The sequence below is a fragment of the Bubalus bubalis genome, chromosome 24 (genome assembly GCF_019923935.1).
Source record: "Bubalus bubalis isolate 160015118507 breed Murrah chromosome 24, NDDB_SH_1, whole genome shotgun sequence".
Taxonomy (NCBI): Eukaryota; Metazoa; Chordata; class Mammalia; order Artiodactyla; family Bovidae; genus Bubalus; species Bubalus bubalis.
The window spans coordinates 7,020,715-7,042,046 of NC_059180.1; the positions used below are offsets into that span (position 1 = coordinate 7,020,715).

At 50.6% G+C, this 21,332-nt stretch overlaps 1 protein-coding gene and 1 non-coding gene across 3 annotated transcripts in view; one reads left to right on the forward strand and one right to left on the reverse strand.

Moving 5' to 3' along the window:
• COL26A1 (collagen type XXVI alpha 1 chain) overlaps nt 1-21,332 on the forward strand; it is a 161,010-nt gene that overhangs the window by 115,915 nt on the left and 23,763 nt on the right. The window lies entirely within an intron of this gene.
• TRNAE-UUC lies at nt 15,448-15,520 on the reverse strand. Its single transcript has one exon. It is a non-coding gene; the product is annotated as a tRNA-Glu (tRNA).

The window sequence follows — 21,332 nt, forward strand, 5'->3', positions numbered from 1 at the left end:
CTCAAATTGATGGGTCGTGCACTGAGATTCACTCCTTTTTGTCCAACCACCCTCTGGACATCCTGCTTAGATTCACACGATCCCCTCACCCCCTACATATCCCAAACCCAACTCATCAACACTCCCTAGAGCCACTTCAGGTTCTCTCTCCTCTTTTTTAAGAATATAATTTCTTGGCTGCACCGCACAGCATGAGGGATCTTCGTTTCCTAATCAGAGATCAAACCCAACCCCCTTGGATTGGAAGCTCAGAGGCTCAACCACTGGACCGCCAGGGAAACCCCAGATTCTCCTTGCTTAAGGGTGAATATTACTCTGTTGACTGTTGAGTCCAGAAACCTCAAAACCCCAATACTTTCCTTTGCAACAGTTCCAGGGATCCTGTGTATTCACAGCCCTGGAACCCATCTTCTCTTCTCTGGCCCCTGGTTAGACCTCACCCACCTATCACCTGGACTGCCCCAGCAGCCTCCAGTCCAAGATGGAAATTGAACGTCCCCCCTTCCCTGTTTGAACTCCTTCTGGACAGAAGCCAAATGGCACCACCGTGAGACGTGTCTTTGTGCAGATTAGGACAAGGTGCTTCTTTCTCAAGGCACTTGACCGCCATCTGCTGGGAAATGGTGGTAATGAATATACAAATCTCAGCGGACTGGGTAGTGATGGCACCCCCTAGGGTTGTGCACGCACAGTGTCCCGAATCCAGACATCTAAGGGCCCTCTTATGTCCCGTGCCTCTGACCCTCTCACATCTTACCCTCTAAGGATATTGAGCTGTCTGAGGCTCCAAATGCAAGGTGGTTAAAGATGATGAGGGAGACGGGATACAGCTCAACCACGTACCTGCTGTCAATCAAGTTCCTTAACCTCTGCATCCACTCAGTTTCCTCGTCTGTAAAATGGGGATAAGGGGAAGACCATCATCATTGGGTTTTGGAGAGGATTAAGTGAGTTAGTATTTGTAAAATGTTTAAAATAGGGCTTGGTGCATTGAAATGTATCATTAGTATCTTCTATCATCGTCGTCATCATCACCAGCATCATGCTTGGTCTCACATCTCTGTCCCTTGCATGCATTCTTCTGCTGAGAGAGGGCCTCTCTCCCACCGCACTCTGCCCTTCTTTGCTTGGTCAGCTACTCATACTTCATTCAGCTACTCATCCTTCAAGGCTTAGAAAGCCTTTCCTGACCAAGGCCAGGCAAGTCCACTCCCTTCCCTGCTTCAGGCTGCCCCAGCCCCTGAGTGACCCTCAGGCATAGCCCTTATCCCTTAGATGTCCCTGAGCTGTGAGCTCCTTGCCAGCAGAAATGAGGTCTTACTAGGCTATGAATGTTGAGGTTCCGGCTCAGTGTTGGCTTCAGGGCAGGAACTTCCCGGAGTTTTTCCTGAAAATCACTTCCAGCTCATTTCGAGCATTTTGCTATTCCATACTGGGTTTTTTTGTGTGTGTGTTGTTTTTTGGTCGTGCCCTGTAGCATGTGAGATCTTAGTTTGCTGATCAGGGATTGAACCTGTGCCTCCTTAACCAATTATTTTCTACCTTGCACCGCCCCCTTCTACCTGCCTCTGGCAACCACCAATCTATGTTTTGTCTCTGAGGATTTATCATATTTATTCCTATAAGTAGAATCACACAACATGTAACCTTTTCTATCTGGCTTCTTTCACTTAGCATAGTTTTGAAGTTTGTCCACTTTGTAACCTTTATCAGTACATTATTTCAGCCTTTTTATTGCTGAATAGTATTCCATCCTTTGTTAATCCATACATCTGTTGATGAATATTTAAGCTATTTCTACCTTTTAGAAGTAGTGCTGCTGTGAATAGCCAGTATGTATGCGTGGTTGTTTGAGGACCTGTTTTCAGTTCTCGGCATTATCTAAGGGTAGAATTGCGAAGTCATAGGGTAGTTCAATGTTTACCTTAGTGAATAACCACCAAACTGTTTCCATAGCAACTGGACCATTTGTTCAGTCCCAGCAGCAATATACAAGGGTTCCATATTTCTCCACATCCTCATACATACTTGCTATTTTCTTTTTTTTTCCCAAAAAAATCATTTTTGTTAACTGTCATAGAGGGTGTGCAGTGGCAACGCACTGTGGTTTTGATGCACATTTTCCTAACAACTCATGACGCTGAGAATCTTTTCGTGTGCTCGTTGGCCATTCTTATACAGAAAATAGGCTTCCCTGATAGCTCAGTTGGTAAAGAATCCGCCTGCAATGCAGGAGACCCTGGTTTGATTCCTGGCTCGAGAAGATACGCTACAGAAGGGATAGACACCCCACTCCAGCATTCTTGGGCTTCCCTTGTAGCAATTCTCTCTACAGAGAATAGAGAATTGTCTATTCAAGTTCTTTGCTCTTTTCAAATTGAGTTCTTTGTCTTTTTGTTGTCGCTCTGTAAGATATTTTGGACGCTAGACCCTTTTCAGATACAGGATTTGCAAATATCTTCCCCATTCTGTCGGCAGCCTTTTCATTTTCTTGATAATGCCCTTTGATGCACAAACAGTTTTAATTGTGATGAAATCCAATTTATCTGTTTTTTCTTCTGCTGCTTATGCTTTTGGTGTACTTTCTCAGAATTAACTGCCAAATCTAAGGTCATAAGGGGCTTCCCTTGTGGCTCAGCTGGTAAAGAATCCGCCTGCAATGTGGGAGACTGGGGTTCAATCCCTGGGTTGGGAAGATCCCCTGGAGAAGGGAAAGGCTACCCACTCCAGTATTCTGGCCTGGAGAATTCCATGGACTCTATAGTCCACGGGGTCGCAAAGAGCTGGACACGACTGAGCAACTGAAATGAACTAAACTGAACTGAAGGTCACAAAGGCTTACACTGTGTTTTCTTCTGTGAGTTTTATGATTTCAGCTTTACATTTAGGTTGCTGACCCATTTCAGGTTAACTTTTGTATATAGTGTGAGGTAGGGGTCTAACTTCATTCTTTGCATATGTATATCCAGTGTTCCCAGCACCATTTGTGGAAAAGACCCTTCTCTCTCCATTGAATGATCTTGGAAAGCTTGATAAAAATCAGTTGGTCAAGATACAGGGTTCTGACCTTTTTTTAAAAAAAAATTATTTATTTGGCGGCACCTGGTCTCAGTTGCCGCATGCGGGGGCTTCAGTGTGGCACACAAATTCTTCATTGCAGCACATGGGATCTAGTTCCCTGGCCAGGGATTGAACCTCGCCCCTACCCCTGCATTGGGAGTGCGGAGTCTCAGCCACTGAACCACCAGGGAAGTCCCAGTTCTGGCATTTTTAAAAGCCTGGGTTCCTTCCTTGGCTCTGCCACTTCCCGGTGTGTGCTGTGGGGAGGGCCTGTCGCTCTCTGAGCCTGCGTTTCCTTGTTTGTGAGATGAATCTTGGGTTTGCTCAGCCCTGAGGTGGCCTGGCAGCCCCAGGGGCTCCGTGCTCTGAGTTGTAACCGCCGTGGGCAGGCCAGTTCTGGGCTGGCTCTGCCTGAGCCACACGGGGGTCTCCCTCTCCCGGCCCCCATGCATTGCCCATCCCTCTGTGGCTTCTCTTTCCCGTGGGTGGGGCTACTGCAAAATTTCCTGGTCTGCACAGCCTCCCAGCACCCTCAAGTTGAAGTCAGGCTTTCAACCTTCTATTTAGGGTGGAGGGGGGCAGTGACTGGGGGATGCTAATTTTCCCATCCAGCTTCCTGTTTATTTATTCTGCAACTTTGAAAGCATTTGCCCAGCATGTCAGAAATGAAATCCCCAAATCAGACCCAAGTCTTTGCTGTGTTGCCAGGGGTACACTTGGAATACCATGATCCTGAAGATACCAGAAAATTCCTAACCAATGCCCACCCAGCATTTGCCTCCCTCTCAACAGTTCTTAATAGTGACTTGTCCTGTTCTTTTCTTTCTTAAGTTGATTTTTACTGGAGTATAGTTGCTTTACATCATTGTGTTAGTTTCTACTGTACAGCAAAGTGAATCAGCTATCCGTATACATATATCCCCTCCTTTTTGGGTTTCGTTCCCCTTCAGGTCACTGTCCTGTTCTTCTCATTTCAAGGAAGAAAACTCACATCTGGGTAGAGTTCCTGCCTACTCTGGGCCTGGCTCTGTGTAGGGTGGGGCAGGGGTTCATGCCAGCTTGCTCCTGTAATTCCCACCACAACCATGTGAGGGCAGTATAATGGCCCACAGGACAGGTAAGGGCGCTGCCTCTCCCAGGCTTGCTCTTGGAAGCCTCAGGCAGTCCCTGGGAGAGGCTCCTTGAGCGCTGATGTGGTTTTCTGCTGTGGAGGTGTTGGGAACATCACGTTTCCACTTAGCCTTCTTTTTAGGAGGCCCCTGAAGGAGCTCCTCAGACTTTTGTCAGAAATGCAAGTTCCATTTTTCCTCCAGCAGCTAGTGGTTCCTGTTCTAAGGATGTGATTCTCTGCCCCTCCTTTTAAAAAGCCTAGCGCCCCATTTGTATTGGATGGTTGGCAATTGTGGCAATCTTCCCAGTTCCATTTCTTCATCCCCTCACTCACCCCTGGTTTCTCTTTCTCTCTCTCTCTCTCTCTTTTTGGCTGCACTCGGTAGCTGAGCGGGGGCTGCTCTCTAGTTGTGGTGTGTGGGCTTTGCATGGAGGTGGCTTCCCTTGTTGCAGAGCATGGGCTCAGGAGTCGTGGTGCACAGGCTTAGTGACCCTGTGGCATGTGGGATCTTCCTGGACCAGGGATGGAACACTTGTCCCCCGCACTGGCAGGTGGATCCGTAACCACCAAGGTGGATTCTGGACCATCAAAGAAGCCTACCTCTGGTTTCTTGACCTTTCTGCCCAAGAATTTCCCCTCCTCCATATTTCCACCCATTTCTGACTTGCTGAACTGCGTATATGTGTCAGCTGCTGCTGCTGCTGCTAAGTCGCTTCAGTCGTGTCTGACTCTGTGCGACCCCATGGACAGCAGCCTACCAGGCTCCTCCGTCCATGGGATTTTCCAGGCAAGAGTACTGGAGTAGGGTGCCATTGCCTTCTCCGATATGTGTCAGCATCTCCAGCCAGTCTTCCCTCGCTCCTCATCTGTCAGGGGTGGAACTGAACTGCACAATCAAGACAGTGGTCTTGACATTAGAGGAGTCATGATCCCCAACTCGGAGAACTGGACAAAACTTCAGACAGTTTCTCCTAAAACATGCCCAGGACCGATCATCCTGCTTCTGGTTTCCAAGGGTTCCCTGATGTCTCAGTAAGAAACCTGTATCCAAGGTCCTTCAGCCTCGGTGGGAAAACAAGGAGACACTCCCTAACCCTTGCCAGATCCCATTCCACATGGGACAGGGGTCACTTCTCAAATTCTCAGGTCCAGAGTGGCCTGGACCTTTCTCAGTGGATCCTTGGGCATAAACACTTTATTCTAATGGAGCAGCAGGACTTTGGGGACCCTCCTCATCCCTCATAACTTGGGAAGAAACCGAATGTCCTTGGGGGACAGAGGATTGTATCAAGGAGTTAGGCTCAAGATGGAGCCCCACCAGCTGCTGGCTGACCTGGGACAGGGCCTGGCGTCTGTCTGATCCATTGAAGAAAAAGTGGAAGTATAGTCTCTTAGTCGTATCTGACTCTTTGCAACCCCATGGACTGTGGCCTGCTAGGCTCCTGTCCATGGGATGGATTCTCCAGGGAAGAATACTGGAATGGGTAGCCATTCCCTTCTCCAGGGGATAGTCCCAATCCAGGGATCTGTTTTGCAGGAAGATTCTTTACCATCTGAGCCACTAAGGAAGCCATTGATGAAAGGGGGCTAAACCAGGAAACCCCTAGTGGGAGCATGCTAGCTCAGAGAGTTTGGGTCTCTTTTTATAGTGAATGGATCAAAGGTTCCTCTGCCTCTTCCCATAAGTGGAGCTCATGGCTATTTTCCCTAGCTGGGACTGAGTCACAAAAATTCTTTTATGATCCATTTTCTGGCCCCCACCCCTGTTTTTTTTGGAAATTCGAAGCAGCATCCTAAATTTCCTCGGCCTAATTTTAGTCTCTGGAAATCGCGGCCAGATGATGTCAGATTGAATATTAGATGCCATTGGTCTTCCCAGGCCGGGCTCTGCCACCAGCTCCCTGCAGCTGCCCCGTCCCAGGGGGTCATGTGTGGGCTTGGGAGATGTCAGGGTCACTAGCCACAAGTGGTGCTGAGGCTACAAGTGATGAGAGTCTTGCTTCTCTATAGGAAGTGCCCTCAGCATTTGGAACCCGCTCAGGGCAGGCCAGGAAAGGTTTTCCCAAAGGGAAGGGGCAGTTCTCACCCCATTAGCAAGCTTTCCCAGAATACCCTACTGTGTGTCCAGGAAAAGCGGGCAGGATCCTCTTCTCAGAAAATGAACCCCATCCACCTCCCATACTCAGCCCGGCACCACCTTCCAACAGCAACTTTTTAAAAAATGAGTTCATTTATTTTTGGCCGCCCTGCCCTGGCTCCTTTTAGGTGATCTTGTCTAACTCCCATCTCCTGTCTGAGTCTCTGTGTCCATTTCTTTCTTTAAATCTTATTTTATTAAAATACAGTTGATTTATGATGTTGCGTGAATGTCTGCTGTACAGCAAAGTGACTCGGGTACACGTACGTAAATACGTATTCCTTTTCATATTCTTTTCCATTATGGTTTATCACGGGATATTGAATACCATTCCCTGTGTTATACGATGCGTGCTTAGTCATTCAGTCGTGTCCGACTCTTTGCGACCCTTTGGACTGCAGCCCGCCAGGCTCCTCTGTCCATGGGATTCTCCAGGCAAGAATACTGGAGTGGGCTGCCATTTCCTCCTCCAAGGGATCTTCCCAACCTAAGAATTGAACCCGAGTCTCCTCTGTCTCTTGCATTGCAAGCAGATTCTTTATCTGCTGAGCCACTGGGGAATCCAGTGCTATGCAGTAGGACCTTGCTATTTATCCATTTTATATATATATATATATAATGGATAATATATATATATATAAAAAATAGTTTACACCTGCTATCTGAGTCCATCTCTTTATCTTTATTCAAGGTAAACAGTCCTTTTTCACAAAGGAAAGGATGCTTTGCTCCCTCCTGGCACTTGCACTTGGCTGGGGTGGCTCAGACGGTAAAGTGTCTGCCTGTAATGCGGGAGACCCAGGTTCGATCCCTGGGTTGGGAAGATCCCCAGGAGAAGGAAATGGCAACCCACTCCAGTACTCTTGCCTGGAAAATTCCATGGACAGAGGAGACTTGTAGGCTACAGTCCATGGGGTTGCAAAGTGTTGGACACGACTGAGGGACTTCAGTCACTCACTGGGTTCTGTAGCCTTTGATCAAACCTGCAGTCCCCATGTCCTGTCCCAGGGTAGGGCTGCAATTGGCTCATGAACAGTGGTGCTAAATATGGGCGCAGTCCAACCCGGCCCAGAGCATCAAGGAACAGTGGTTTCCTTGAAGTCCTCCGGGACCTCCAACCTCCCCACATGGGCCCCCAGTCCTTCCACGCCCATTGCTTGGTCGTGATGGAGGAGTCTGTTAATGAGGACAAGGAGGCCCCTGTCGCAGAGATGATGTGCAGAGTTCAGGAGCCAGAGAAGGGCAAGGTCTATTTTGGGGACCACAGGCCATGCAATGTGGTGCAGAGGGAGGCTGTGGAGAAGGGGAGAGGTGAGCGAGATGGACTGGAGGATCCAGAGGCCACTCTGAGGGTCTTTTTATGGGACTCTATCTTTTTTTTAAATAATCAATTTTGGCTGTGCTAAGTCTTAGTTGCCGCTTGCGACTCCTTTGTTGTATCATGCATGCAGGATCTAGTTCCCCGACTGGGGATTGAACCCATGCCCCCTTCACTGGAAGGTGTAGTCATAACAACTGGACAGCTGGAGAAGTCCCTCAGATGATCTCTCGGCCTTAGAAGACTATGAGTTCTACCATAGTCTTATTATTACCATGTATTATTATTACCCTGTGCTTGGATCAGCTGGCGGACCAGTAGGAAGATGGTATCCTTTTGCCTTTTTCATCAGCATGTTCAAGAACCATTTCTTTTACATTTTAAATTGAACTTCAACTTGGAAAAAAATCAGGGAAGAGCTTGTCAATCCTTCTGTACCTCCCCACCAGGGCAGGGACCAAGTGGGGGCCCCCAGGACTTACCCAGGCTCTGTGACCCCCCTGAAATTCCAGTGGCAGTAAACCAAAGAAGCAGAGGGTTCTGACCCCGTGGCTGTGGTTGCTGTTTGGTAGGTGGGGATGTGGACCAAGGTTTATACCTGAACCAGAAGAGGGGGGATGGGGTGGGCTCCTGTGTTAAGTGATAGCTGAGACGTGGTGAAAGAGGAGACCGGAAAAGTCTCCCCCTGGCTCATGACAACAAGGAAGCTTGTGTGTCTGGACTCAGGAAAGGGAAAAATAAGCCTGAGAAATCAAAGCCTTGGGCCTCAACCTCCCCCAAATTCGGGACTGAAATTTACCCTCTGTCTGGGACCGCCAGGTTGGTTCCGGGTTGGAACTATAGATGAGTCAAGTAAAAAATCCTAAATATTAGTTATTTTAAATCCAGCCATGCACGAAAAGAAATAGATCGTGACCGAGGAGAATTTAGAAAATCTATTCATGTGATTCAGCTCACAAACAGTTTAAGGATACAATTCAACACCTCTTCATGATGGAAACTCCTGGCAAACAAGACAGAGGAAGGAACTTATGACCGCATAGACCTCCGCCACCGATCCGACGGCCAACATCACGTGCAGGCGTGAGCGAGTCAGTAGACTTGCCCCCCTTTGAAAGTTGTGAGTCGGATATGGAGGTACCTATCACGACTCCACACATACCTTTAAAGGAATTAAAAGCAAATGGTTTGGGAAACTTTTGTCTGAGAAAAGGCAGTGTTACCAAACACAAGAAAAAAAAGCCCCACAAGCCACGACTAGGAGGAGATATTTGCAGTGCAGAAAACTGGCAACAAGTTGACATCGGAAATAAAGAACTCCCCTGAATCAATAAGAAAAATAGCCAATAGAAAAATGGGTCAAGAATGTGGACAGGCCTTTCACAGGCTGGAGGGGAGGTGGTGGGGACAAATGGCTCAAAAACTTATGAAAAGATGTTCAGCCTCATTAGCAGTGTGGAACATGCAAATTCAAACCACAGTGTGAGGGCGTTTCACACCCACCAGACTGGCAGACTTCTGTAGTCTTGGATCGCTGCCTCTCAGGGCTCCGGGGTGCAAGGCTGAGAGGGTGGTGTTGCAGGAAGGGGGACTGAATGCCCCCACTAATAAGGCGGCTCATTTCTGGACTTCTGCTGTCCTTCAGGACTTGGCTGAGGCTGGGCCACCAAGGGGTCCCGAGCTGTTTGGGTCCTACCCCAGCCCGTCCCCCCACCCCCTGCCCTCACCCCAGGCCCTTGGGTTCTCCAAGACTGTTTCCTTGGACTCTGCTGGCGTCAGGGCCCCTTCCCAGGCAGCCAGATGTGTCTCTGGCTGCAGCGCCTGGGTCTGGTGTGCAGAGCTGGGCGGAAGAAGAGAGGGAGAAAGGAACTAGGGGTAACTGGGTCAGACCGCCCCTCCCTGGCACTTGGACTGACCCCTCCCCCAAGAGAATCTGCACCCCAGACCCCACCACCGCATCCCTAAAGCTCGGAGGGGCTGGAAGGAGGAGGCAGGGGCTCTCCTTCCCCCGCACAGGGCAGTCCAGCTGTGAGCAGGGAGCAAGCATCAGACTCCGAGGCCCGCCTTGGGCTGCCCCTCACCTCCTCTGCAGTGGCCCGAGCCTTCTCTCATCTGCCACTTGGTGAATCCAGCTGGGCTCCCAGGAGCCTGGGGTAGGACCAGTGTGGATGAGAGCCCTGCTCATGGAACAGAAGCTTCTCCTGTGGCTCTAGCCTAGCGCAGTAGGAGCCCGATCCATGGACCGTGCTTCGTGCCTGAGCAGAAGGTTTCTCGTCTCTTCCTCTAATCTGCACACACATGGAGCAGGTGACCAGGGAGGCTTGGCATTTCCAGATCCTGGGCCACGTTTTACCTTTGGGGGCTGAACCATCTCTTGCCCCTCCTTAATTATGGGGATAACATTATCTCCCTGCGAGGCTCTCCTGGCAGGAGAGAGGGACAGCAGAACTCTTTGTATGGTGTTGGGCTTCCAGTGGTGCTGTGTGGATTCGTTCTGACTATGGTGTAAATGACTAAGGGGGAGTATTGGGGTGCCTGCCCTGGGATGGTGAGAAGGTTCACACCCAAGACTGAGTTTTAGCCCTGGGTGGACCATCACCTCAAATGTGTGACTGTGGCCACAAACAACATACCACCTCAGATCTATTTTCTCACCTGTTAAAAGAAAGGGCCCAGTGAGGTAGGCCTAAGACCCTTCTGGTCTTTACAACTGTATGGGGGGTTTGTTTTCTAATATGGGTACAAATATAGCTGCCCCTTCTCTGTCCGAGGAGGTGGCCTTGATTCCCCTCATCCTTTGGGCCAAAGCAGCTGAAGTTCAGAGAGTTAAGTCACTTCCCCAAGGTCACACAGCTTGTCGAGGTGGAGGGCCCAGAGAGATGACTAAGCCTTGAGCTATTAGGCAAACACTGTAAATCCTGAACAAATGCCTCTCTGTTGTTCAAATGTGTTTTAAACTATCGGGTCAGTCAGGGGAGGGAAAATGTCTCTAAGAAAGAGCCAGATTGTGTCCGAGTGATTGTCCAGGCTGGAAAATACAGGCAATTAGCAGAAAAATCCACCCTCAGTGAGGGTCTGTGTCTGATGTGGGGACTGGCTCCGTCAAGTGGTCCTTTAGTTGCCATGACAACCTCCTCCTGTGGGGAAGGATGCAGTCCAGGTTTTACCCTGGGAATCCGGAGTCTTGTCACCTGCCCACTCCTCCTCCTTCCTGGTTTCCCTCATCCCCTGTCTCAACAGGGGGCTGGGAGGGGGAAGCTGACTAGTGCAAGGTGCTCCCTGAGAGATGGGTATGCAGGGAGAGAGCAGGTCAGACCTGAAAGAATATAAACCCCAGACATTGCCTATGGGAGCTGAGCCCAGACTGCCCCATGTCATGAAGCAGGAAACTTCTGTGTGGCCACTACATCCCCCACTGGACATGGGGTGGGCCTCATCACGTGCTGTTCCCTTGAGTGGCTGAGAGTTGGAGGTGGGGACACCAAGACCTGTCTCCCTCTTGCCCACCTTGAGCCTGCGGATAGGTGATGCCTGACACCGGGGTTCTGGGCTCCCACCCCATGCAGTCAGCAGCGTCTCTTTGACTTGTTATCCTTTGACGGCCCCAGAACCCATTTGTATAGGGGAATAAAACCACCTCTTCCTTTTAAAAAGGCATTTGAGGGACTTCCCTGGTGGTCCAGTGGCTAAGACTCCACACTCCCAACGCAGGGGGCACGGGTTCGATCCCTGGTCAGGGAACTACATCCCACATGCCGCAACTAAGACCTGGCACAGCCAAAATAAAGAAAATTATTATTATTTTATAAAAAGAGCATTTGAAAACTGCTGCTCTGAGCCCTTCTTTGCTAGGAGGTCAGGCCTGTGGTCTCTCCAGCCTGGGATTCTTCCTCTGGTAAAGAACTTGGGAGCCTTTGGGAATTCCTTGGTGGTCCAGTGGGTAAGACTCCGTGCTTTCACTGCCGAGGGTGCAGGTTCAGTCCTTGGTTGGGGAACTAAGATCCCATGAGCCATGCGGTGCAACCAAAAGAAAGAGAGAGAGAGAGCGAGCTTGGGAGACCTGGTGTCAGAGGAAGCACCCGGCGCTCACATCCCAGCTCCCCTGAACAACCTTCAAGAGGTAGACAATGCTGTTAAGAGACCAAGGGCTTCCCTGGAGCCCAGCTGATCCTTGAATTAAAGCTGAAGCCACCTTGGGCCTTCCCATACCTTTGGAGGAGTAGAGACCCTGAAAGGGGAAGGGGTCTGCCCAAGTGCACACAGGGAAAGATCAGAGCTGCTCCCAGGAGATCCTCCGATGCCTGGAGGTCCCCCAGTCTCCCACCTGAGGACTTTGAACTCTACCACCATTTTCCTCCGAAAGCCCCAAACCCCAAGTGACTCTGCCCACTTCTGGCTGTCTTTGGGCACCTCATCCATTTCCCTAAGATTAGAGCTCAGCACCCACCTGAGCCTGGACCAGTGATGCAGGAGGGGGAGGCCCTGCCTTGGGTCCAGGGCCGTGGGTGATCTGCCCAGCAGAATCAGGCAGCCTTTCCCACATTCTGGAGGCCCTCAGTCAGCCCGCTTCGCTTTAGGGGTCCTGAACGTTGACCTGGAGCTCGGAGCCCTGTTAAAAAGGATCCTTTCCCACTGACACAGAACGATGGTGGCAACAGCAACACCACATGTCCACGGGGAGGGGAGTCAGAGCTGGTCTCCCAGGGCTGCGCCTGGTGTCATCTTTCAGACCCAGGCAGGGCCGCCTGCCAGCGTCCTGGGACCCTGGGGATATTTATGATTTCTTTCTGGATGAGGAAAAAAGAGAGAGAGCACTTCAAACAATAACTTCAGATTAACCACGCGAACCTCAGAAATCCACCCAAGAGAAGCAACCGGCTCGGTGAACCCTGAAAAATAAAACGTATGCAAGGGCGTCCTCCCCTTTCTCAATCCCCCAAATGGCTGCAGAGACTGGATCTCTTACTACTTAAAAAATTTTTTTTAATTTATTTGGCTGCCCTGGGTCTTCATTGCCGATTTATTTGGCTGCCCTGGGTCTTCGTTGCCGCGCGGGATTTTCTCTAGTCGCGGCGAGTCAGGGCTACTCTGAATTTGCAGTGAGTGGGCTTCTCGTCACAGTGGCTTCTCTTGTTTCAGAGCACAGGCTCCAGGGCACACGGGCTTCAGCTGCTGTGGCACGGGGGCTCAGTAGTTGTGGTTCCCGGGCTGTAGAGCACAGGCTCAGTAGTCGTGGTGCATGGGCTTAGTTGCTCCAAGGCATATGGGATCTTCCCAGATCAGGGATCGAACTCATGTCTCCACATTGGCAGGTGGATTCTTTACCACTGAGCCATCAAGGAAGCTTCTGAATCTCTTATTTCTGGATAAACCCCCTTTTGAGTCCTGTGGGACAGTCCTAGGAGACTGGAAATCCCTCCACTGAGCAAACGGGCACATGAGCCCTTTAATCCAAGTACCCCCAACTGCGGAGACCCCACTCCAGCAGAATTCTGAGAAGGACCAAGAAGTCCTTGATCTTGCAGAATTCCGGCTGCTGCATACTCATGGATTTCTGGAGACTTCTCCCAGCCGTGCCAGTCAGTCTGAAGGGAAGTCACTCCACAGTCCACTGGAAACAGTGCTGAGGAGAAAGACATTGCATCAAACAAACGTGGGTTCAGTCCCTGGCTGGGGAACTTAGATCCAGCATGTGAGGAGCAACTAAGCTGGCTAAGAGCCAACGGTACCCCCACCACCACCGCCACCAGCCGACTGCCTGCTTTGAATCCAGCCGCTGGCACTTACTAGCTATGTGACTTTGGGCAAATTACCTAACCTCTCTGTGCCTGGGTTGCTTCATCTGCAAAACAGAGATAATAAAGGTTCTTCCCTCATTGGGTTGTTGTAGGAATTAGACAAGTATACATGAAAAGTGGTGCATCGGGTCTCGCCCTTCCGTTAGCGTCTGGCACAGAGTGAGTGCTCCATGAACGCGAGTTGCTTTTCCTTCTTTTGATCATTATTATGACCTGCGTGGCTCCACACGGGCCAGACCCTCTCTGCTATTGTGAAATCGGAAGACAGCGTTTCCTCCCTTCTTCCCCTCCCACCGAGACATGAGCCAGAAGGTAATGAACTTCAGCGTCCAAACGACTTTCTTATCTCTACCTTAAGCCCCTTCCACTTCTCCTGGCCTTGGTGGAAATGGAAACCAGCTGTTCGGGGGGCGGGGTGGGGGGGCGAGCAGGGAGGAAGCTCCGGGACAGAGTTGCCAGGGTTCGCTTGGGACACACGACCCCTGGCCCCTGAAGGAGGACGGTCCCTTCCCTCCCCTCCCCAAGTTCCCTGAGAGCCTCCAAGGTGGGCCACCTGGACAATGAGCTGAGGGTCTCCTAGATCTGCTCACCCCCTCCCCCAAGGTGGCACTGCCTCTGTCCAAGAGGACACATGAGCTTCTCTGCAGCCCCATGTGACAGAGGGGTATGCCTGCCCCACTTTTCAGAATACAAGAATGGATGAGGCATGGACCCACAGGGAAGAGGGGTACACAAGATGTTCCCCAGCCAGGCTGCTGAGTGCTCTAAGCAAGGTGTATATTGCACTCTTGGCAATTAATAGGAAAGTGGCTGCCTGGGTCCACCTGGAGTGGTCAAGGAAGGCTCCCTGAAGGAGGTGGTGCTTCAGTAGGAATTTACTAATCATTGGAGTGGGTTAGAATCTATTTCTGGATATGATAACAAGACAGGCAAAGGCCAAAGAACTAGAAGAGTGAGGGGTGCTCAGATCATGGCAAGCAGCCCATTCAGGGGCGATGGGGGTTTTCCTCAGGGCGATGGGGAGCACAGAGGGTGACATGTCAGATTGGTGGTTTAGGGTGAGCAAGGTCAGGGTTAGACATGTTTTACACAGACCACGCCTGTGTACCAGCATCCTCGTCAAGAAAGAGACCATTTTCATCATCTTAGAAGTCCTCCCCCTGCCTCTTCTGATAACTGCCCTCCTCACGGTAACCACTCACGCACAGGCCACCGCCTTCGAGCTGTCCAGCCTGTGATGGAAATTTCAATAAATGGACTCACGTGAGTGTGTGCCCTTTGGGGTCTGTCATCTCTGTGAGCTTATCCACCGGGCGGCATATGGTTTCTGTGCACTTCTTGCTGTGTAATATTCCATTTTGGGAATATTTAGTTTATCCCGTCAGCCACCAATGGGAATTTGGATTATTAAAATTTTTGGTTATTTTGAGCAACAACTGCTTATTCTTACACAAGCCTTTTGGTGACATTATTTATTGTTTTTGTACCTAGAGATAGAATTGCTCCTATTAGATGAAATTGCTCATCCCTATTAGAAACAGCCACGTTTTTAAGACGTGGTTATTCCATGGACATTGCGCTGATGCTGTCTTAGAGCTCCAGTGACTCACACCCTCTTGGATACTCAGATACTTGCATTGTTAGTCTTGCATTTTCAGCTGTCCTGGTGGGTGTAGTTTAATTTGCATTTCCTGATACAGCTAAGGAGTTGAGCCCCTCTACGTATGACTCAGCCATTTGGCATCTTATTTTGTGGTTTTATGTTTTCCAAGGATGTCTTCTCCTTGATGAGAGGCTTCTCCATTCTCTTAATGCTGTCTTCCTGATGAAAAGAAATTCTTACATTTAATGCAGTTCATCTTATCAAAGCTTTCCTTAATGTTAGTGCTTTTTGTATTAGAAGAAATCTTTGTCTATTCTGAGGTCACAAAGGTAAGTTACCGATATTTTATAAAAATTGTATCGGGTGTTATTTTGTTTGTTTTGTGTTTTTGTTTTGGCTGCATGGCGTGCGAGATCTTAGTTCCCCAACCAGGGATTGAACCTGTGCCCTCCACAGTGAAAGCAAGGAGTCCTAACCACTGGACCACCAGGGAATTTCCAAAAAACTCTTGTTTCTCTTTTAACAGTTAGATCTACAATGTATCTGGAATCGACTTTCGTGTGTGGCGTGGGTTGGGGGGTCAGATTCTTTTACTTTACTTTTCCATTTTGATATCCAATTGACCCAGTACTCTTTACTGAAGTCCTTCCTTTCTCTCCTGTACTCATGTATACCTTTTTTATAAACCAGGTGACTGTGTTAAGTGTGAATCATCTGTCTTTGCATCAAGAATACAGTGTCTTAATTACTATAGTTTTATAACAGATCTCAGTTCTGGTTGTATAAGTCTTCCACTTCTGTTCTATTTCATCTTTGCATTTGGCTATTCTTGGACCTTTGTGTTTTTGTATATATTTTAGAAAGAACTTGAAAATTCACACACACAACATACGAAAAAACTTCTGAGATTTTGAATGGGGTTGCATTGAATGGATAGATCAATTGGGAGAGAATTAACGTATATAGTATGGCACCTTCCAATCCATGAGTATAGTGTATCTTTTCATTTCTTTGAATATGCTTTAATTTCTCTCAGTGATGTTTTATAATTTTCAGTAGACTTATTCCTAGATAATTTGATGCTGTGTGAATGGTATTTTAAAATTTCACTTTCTACGTGGTTATTGTCAATGTATAGGACTATGGTTGATTTTTGAAAACTCTATAATCCTTGCTAAATTAATTTAGTAATTCCAATAATTCCTCTTTAGATTTTTCTAGGGCAAAGATGTTTTGGGGTGTGGTTCAGCCGTGGTACAAGACCCAACAATCTTGAACTCTGGGCTGGATTTGGAGGTTGAGAGGGAAGAAGACAGACTTGACCAGTCAGATTGGCAGAGTCTGTAGGGCCATGTGCGTGTGCTAAGTTGCTCCAGTCGTGTCTGACTCTTTGTGACCCTATAGTCTATAGCCTGCCAGGCTCCTCTGTCCATGGCATTCTCCAGGGAAGAATACTGAAGTGGGTTGCCATGCCCTCCTCCAGGGGATCTTCCCAAGGATCGAACCCATGTCTTTTATGTCTCCTGCATTGGTGGGTGGGTTCTTCACCACTTGCGCCACCTGGGAAGCTGGGGGGATGCAAAAACCACAGACTTCCCCCATGTCTAGTTGCGGCCCAGGGGCTGTTTGTACATCGCATGGAGAGTTCTTCCCCAGCCAGGGCACCTAGCCTAGCCCACCATGGCCATATGGGAAGGCAAGGCCGCCTTTAATCAGCAAGCTGGGTGACCTTGACTATGTTGTTAAACCTCACCTGAGTCTCATCTTCCTCACTCACAAAAGGAGGGACGTGTGCCAGGGTATTTCTGCCTCTCGCCTCATAGGTGACTGATGAACCTTGGTGAATAGTTTTCACTCACCCGTGTTGTCTCTTTTCCCCATGGGGGTTTTCTGAACATTGCTGGAAATTTCTGCAGTCCAGAGGATGCTGGTGTGTGTGTGGTGGGTGGGGGGGGTGGTGGGTAAGTGGCCAGCTCCCACTGTGCTCTGAGCAGCTTCAGTGCAGCTGGTCCTTTGGGGATTTTTATTTCCATGGCGAGGACACCCAGTGTAAGTCTGCCCCTCTTCAAGAAAGAACTCAAATTACTTTTCAATAAAAACTCTTGGCAGAAGTTCCTGAAAAACTCTGGCCTTCTCTGTGATCCCTGATATAGAAAAGGATGGAATTTAATTATTCTGTCCTGTCCACAAGCCCCACGGCTGGGCCTGGCACACAGCCACTGCTCTGTCCGACCAGCAGGCTCCCTGCCCCCGCTGGGGTTCATTGCTCTGGCATGTGTGAGGGAGCACAGGGGAGACCCAGGGCAGGGCCCCCACCTTCGGCCTGGCCTTGCCCTTTTCACCCTTCCTTTTGGGGTCTGTGTCTTAGAAAAATCCCATCTGTCTGCGGTTACCTGGACAAGCAGCTCTCTACAAGTTAAATGGAGAGGTGACTTCCCAGGCCCAGGGGAGGTATTGATATTTTACAAAATTCCCATCAGGGCCTCTCTGCTACCCACGAGGCTAGGCTCAGAGCACCAGAGGGTGGTTAAGAGCTTCAGGCTGAATTGGAAACATCAGGATTGGAAAAATCTAGAATGATCATGTCTTGGTGGCCCCAGGAGTCTGGGGGTCCCCAGTGACCCTGGAACTCCAGCCTGCAGCTGGCTTGTTTCCCGCCAGCTCATGAAGAGATACAATTCTATATATTTTCCACACAGCATTATAAGCACGTTCTGTGTTTTTACCCAGTTAAACATTTAAATTAAAGATCCCCTAGAGAAGGGCAGGGCAACCCCCTCCAGTATTCTTGCCTGGAGAATCCCAGGGACGGAGGAGGCTGGCGGGCTACAACCTATAGGTTCACAAAGAGTCGGACAGGACTGAAGCAACGAGAATGCACGCATGTATTCAATCTATTCAATATGTATATTGTTTTAAAAAGGCCAATAGCCCTTCAAGGCTTACCATGAGAAAGGAGAGTTCTCAGTACCCCTCTTTTCCACCAGCTTTCATTCCCTATAGTCAGGCTTTTTGGGGTGGGAGTGGAAAGCTTACCTCCATCGTTCTCGTCACATTAGGGAAACGGAGGCAGCTCAGGACCCTCTTTTCCTGTGGTGCCCTGTGGGTACTCACGGTCAGTCTAGCTGGCCTGCCCCACCCCTGTCCCCGCAGCATCTTACCCTATTGACCTCCTTGGAACCGTCTTCCCCTTGGAGTCTTGGCTAGGGTCAAGGGTCTCCCAGGGGATGTGGGGCTCTCCTCCAGCCGGGCCCCACTGGGTGGGCTGTGGGTGACACCCACCCTGTGTATGCCCCCTGCCTGCAGACCACCTCTGAGAGGGTAGCTGGGCCTCTGGGGCAGGGCCACCCTGGCTGCTGCTGTCGGCGTCTCAGCCGCACAGTGGACCGACTCTGCCTCTTCAGGAGTCTCTGCAGTAGCCAACTCCTGCCCTGTCAGCAAAGCCCAGACCTTGGGAGTCCGATCTCATTCAGGGGGAGGGTCCTGACTTCAAGATTCAGAGCCATGACTGGAAGCAGTGCTGGCCAAAGGCACGTGGTGGGTAGACCGGCAACCACCCTCTGCAGTGGGCGGTCTGAGGCCGAGGGGGCAGAGGGCAGGAGCAAAGAGCCTGAGACCCTTGGAGCTGGTCAGTGTAAACCCCTTTTGGGCTTCCCTGGTGGCTCGGTGGTAAAGAATCTGCCTGCCGATGCAGAAGACATGGGTTCGATCCCTGGTCCAGGAAGATCCCACATGCCTCGGAGCAACTAAGCTCGTGCCTTACAACTAGTGAGCCTGTGATTGGGAGCCCAGGAACCGCAACTACTGAAGCCCGCTCACCCTAGAGCCTGTGCTCCACGACGAGAAAAGCCACCGCGAGGGGAAGCCCATGCACTGCAATGAGTAGCTCCCGCTTCCTGCGACTGGAGAAAGCCCTCATGCAGCAACAAAGACCCCGCACGGTCAAAAATAAATACAGAAATAAAACTAACTTAAAAAAATATATAGACCCCTTTTACAGATGGAGAAACTGAGGTACAGAGAGAAAGTGGGCCTCAAGCCACACAGTGAGTTAGCGGCCTCTCTAGCTCTCTCTCTACTGACCACACTGAGCAGTCAGTTCCTCTGTCTCTGTCTCACCCACACACCCCCTCACTTCCAATCTACATATACTGGCAAAGATCTCCAAGCTCAAGTTCTGCCTCTGTGTCCTAGATGCGAGGAAACGCTCGCGGGCCGGTGTGTGCTGGGAATGTGGGAATCCTCAGAATCCCAGAAAGTGAAGAGTCTGCCTCTCAGGGAAGGGAAACCAAGGCCCGGAGCCAGGCGGGCAGGGCCTCGGCCGGTCACACAGCCAGCATTGCCCCGCCAGGCCCGTTTCCATAGTTCCACCGCCCCGAGGAATAATTAGAGAAAGTTAAACATGCATAATTTAATTGCTTGTCGATGACAGGATGCCAAGGGAGCCATAAAACCCGCCCAGCCTCAGAGCGCCTGCCCAGGCAGGTGGCACGGGAGGCCAGGCTGGCAGCCTAGGGCCCTGCCCGCTGGTTGGGCCTCTCTCTTCGGCTGGGGTGCCGGACCCCTCCCCAGCCTACCCCATGCCCTCTGACAGCCAAGCTACTCCCCGCAGGCCGAGCAGGATGCCCAGTGCCAGCGCAGACTAGGCCCGGGGTCCTGCCTGCTCTCCAGAAACAGGTTCGCATGCAAGCCCAGGCTTGCCCCTCGCTCTGCTGACCGTCCCCCCTGCAGGGAGTCCTGTGTGTTGCCTCAGACCCTGGAAATGTGTTTACGGGCTGCGAACGCCTTGGGAACGTTCACTGCGTGGAGCTGAGGCCCGACTGACACCTCACCCATGGCCATCCTGCCCCACATTCTTCCTTCGGGAGGGGAGCCCCCAGGGTGGGGTGACGCCCTCCTGTGTGTGCAGGGAGCAGACAAAGCTCAAGCCAGAAAGTTCTCCAGGCCAGCCCGCTTCCAGAGTCGACGCCCTTTCTGCCCCATAAGATGCTCTTGGGCCTCTGCTGCGAGGGCAGGCACCCCATTCCCACTACCCTACCCCCTGCCCATCAGTATTAGCACAGCGTGGGGCTCCCCTGGCATTCCGGTGGTTGGTTAAGACTTCGTCTTCCCATGCAGCGGGTGCCGGTTCGATCCCTGGTGGAGGGGCTAAGATCCCACATGCCTCGTGGCCGAAATGCCAAGACATGAAAAGCGAAGAAATGTAACAGATTCGATGAAGACTTTAAAAAATGGTCCACATCTAAAACGAAAACAAAACGATACGAGCGCAGGGTCACCAAGGGGCTCACGGGCACCCACCGGGCTTCCAGGTGGAGGAGGGGGTGGCCAGGGGTGGGTAGGGGATGGGGTGGGTGTGAATGTTGGGGTGGAGGACGGATGAGTGGGTCGGTGGATGGGGGGAGGTGGGGTAGGTGGCATGACACAGGGGACCCTTGTTTTGTTTCGCTCTGTCTTTCCCATGAAAGGCTGCTTTCAGAGGCACCAGGATCCTGCAGTATTTAGAAGAGGGGCAGTGAGCGTCCCCTGGGAATCCCCCCGTGTGTCTGGCCTTGTTGACTGGGGGCCTTTGGGCGCCTGGCCATCGTACAGGGTACGTGAGCGCACTCAGTTGTGTCCGACTCTTTGCGACCCTTTGGACTCTAGCTCGCCAGGCTTCTCTGTTCATGGGATGTTTCAGGCAAGAATACTAGAGTGAGTTGCCACTTCCTCCTCCAGGGCATTCCCAACCTAGGATTGAACCTGCATCTCCTGCATTGCAGGTGGATTCTTTACCTGCAGAGCCATTCCAGAGAGCCGCCCTCCCCCTGCCAAATTGTTCAGGGGGCCTCCCCAGATTTCAGTGCCCGTGGGCCTCCCCCCTGGGGTGGATCCCGGAACCCAGAGAGGACCATCAGCCCTTGCTGCTCTCCAAGCCCTCCTCTGTCTGTCAGCCTGGGACGTGGTCGCTCTCTGCCTTTCCCCTGGTGATTCATCCCTGAGAAGCCCCCTCTGCCTGTCTCTCCGCTCTGTGCTTTGTACCTCTTTCTTTCTTTACCGTCCCTTTTGCTGGTAGGAGTTGGAGGGAAACATGTGTGTTCAATCCCCCACGTCTAACCAGAAAACCACCTCCTTTCCTGTTGATCCTTGTGAAGTCCTGCCCCATCCCCGAGTCAGACAACTGTATACATTCTTCTAGTTGTTTTCAAGTTTCAGTGTTTATACCTCAGTCTTTAATCTCTTTTATGTATCGGGGTTACTGACAAGGTTTTATTGGGGGAAGAAAAAGAGTTCTGTTTCTAAAAAAAAAGGCTTATAAACCACAG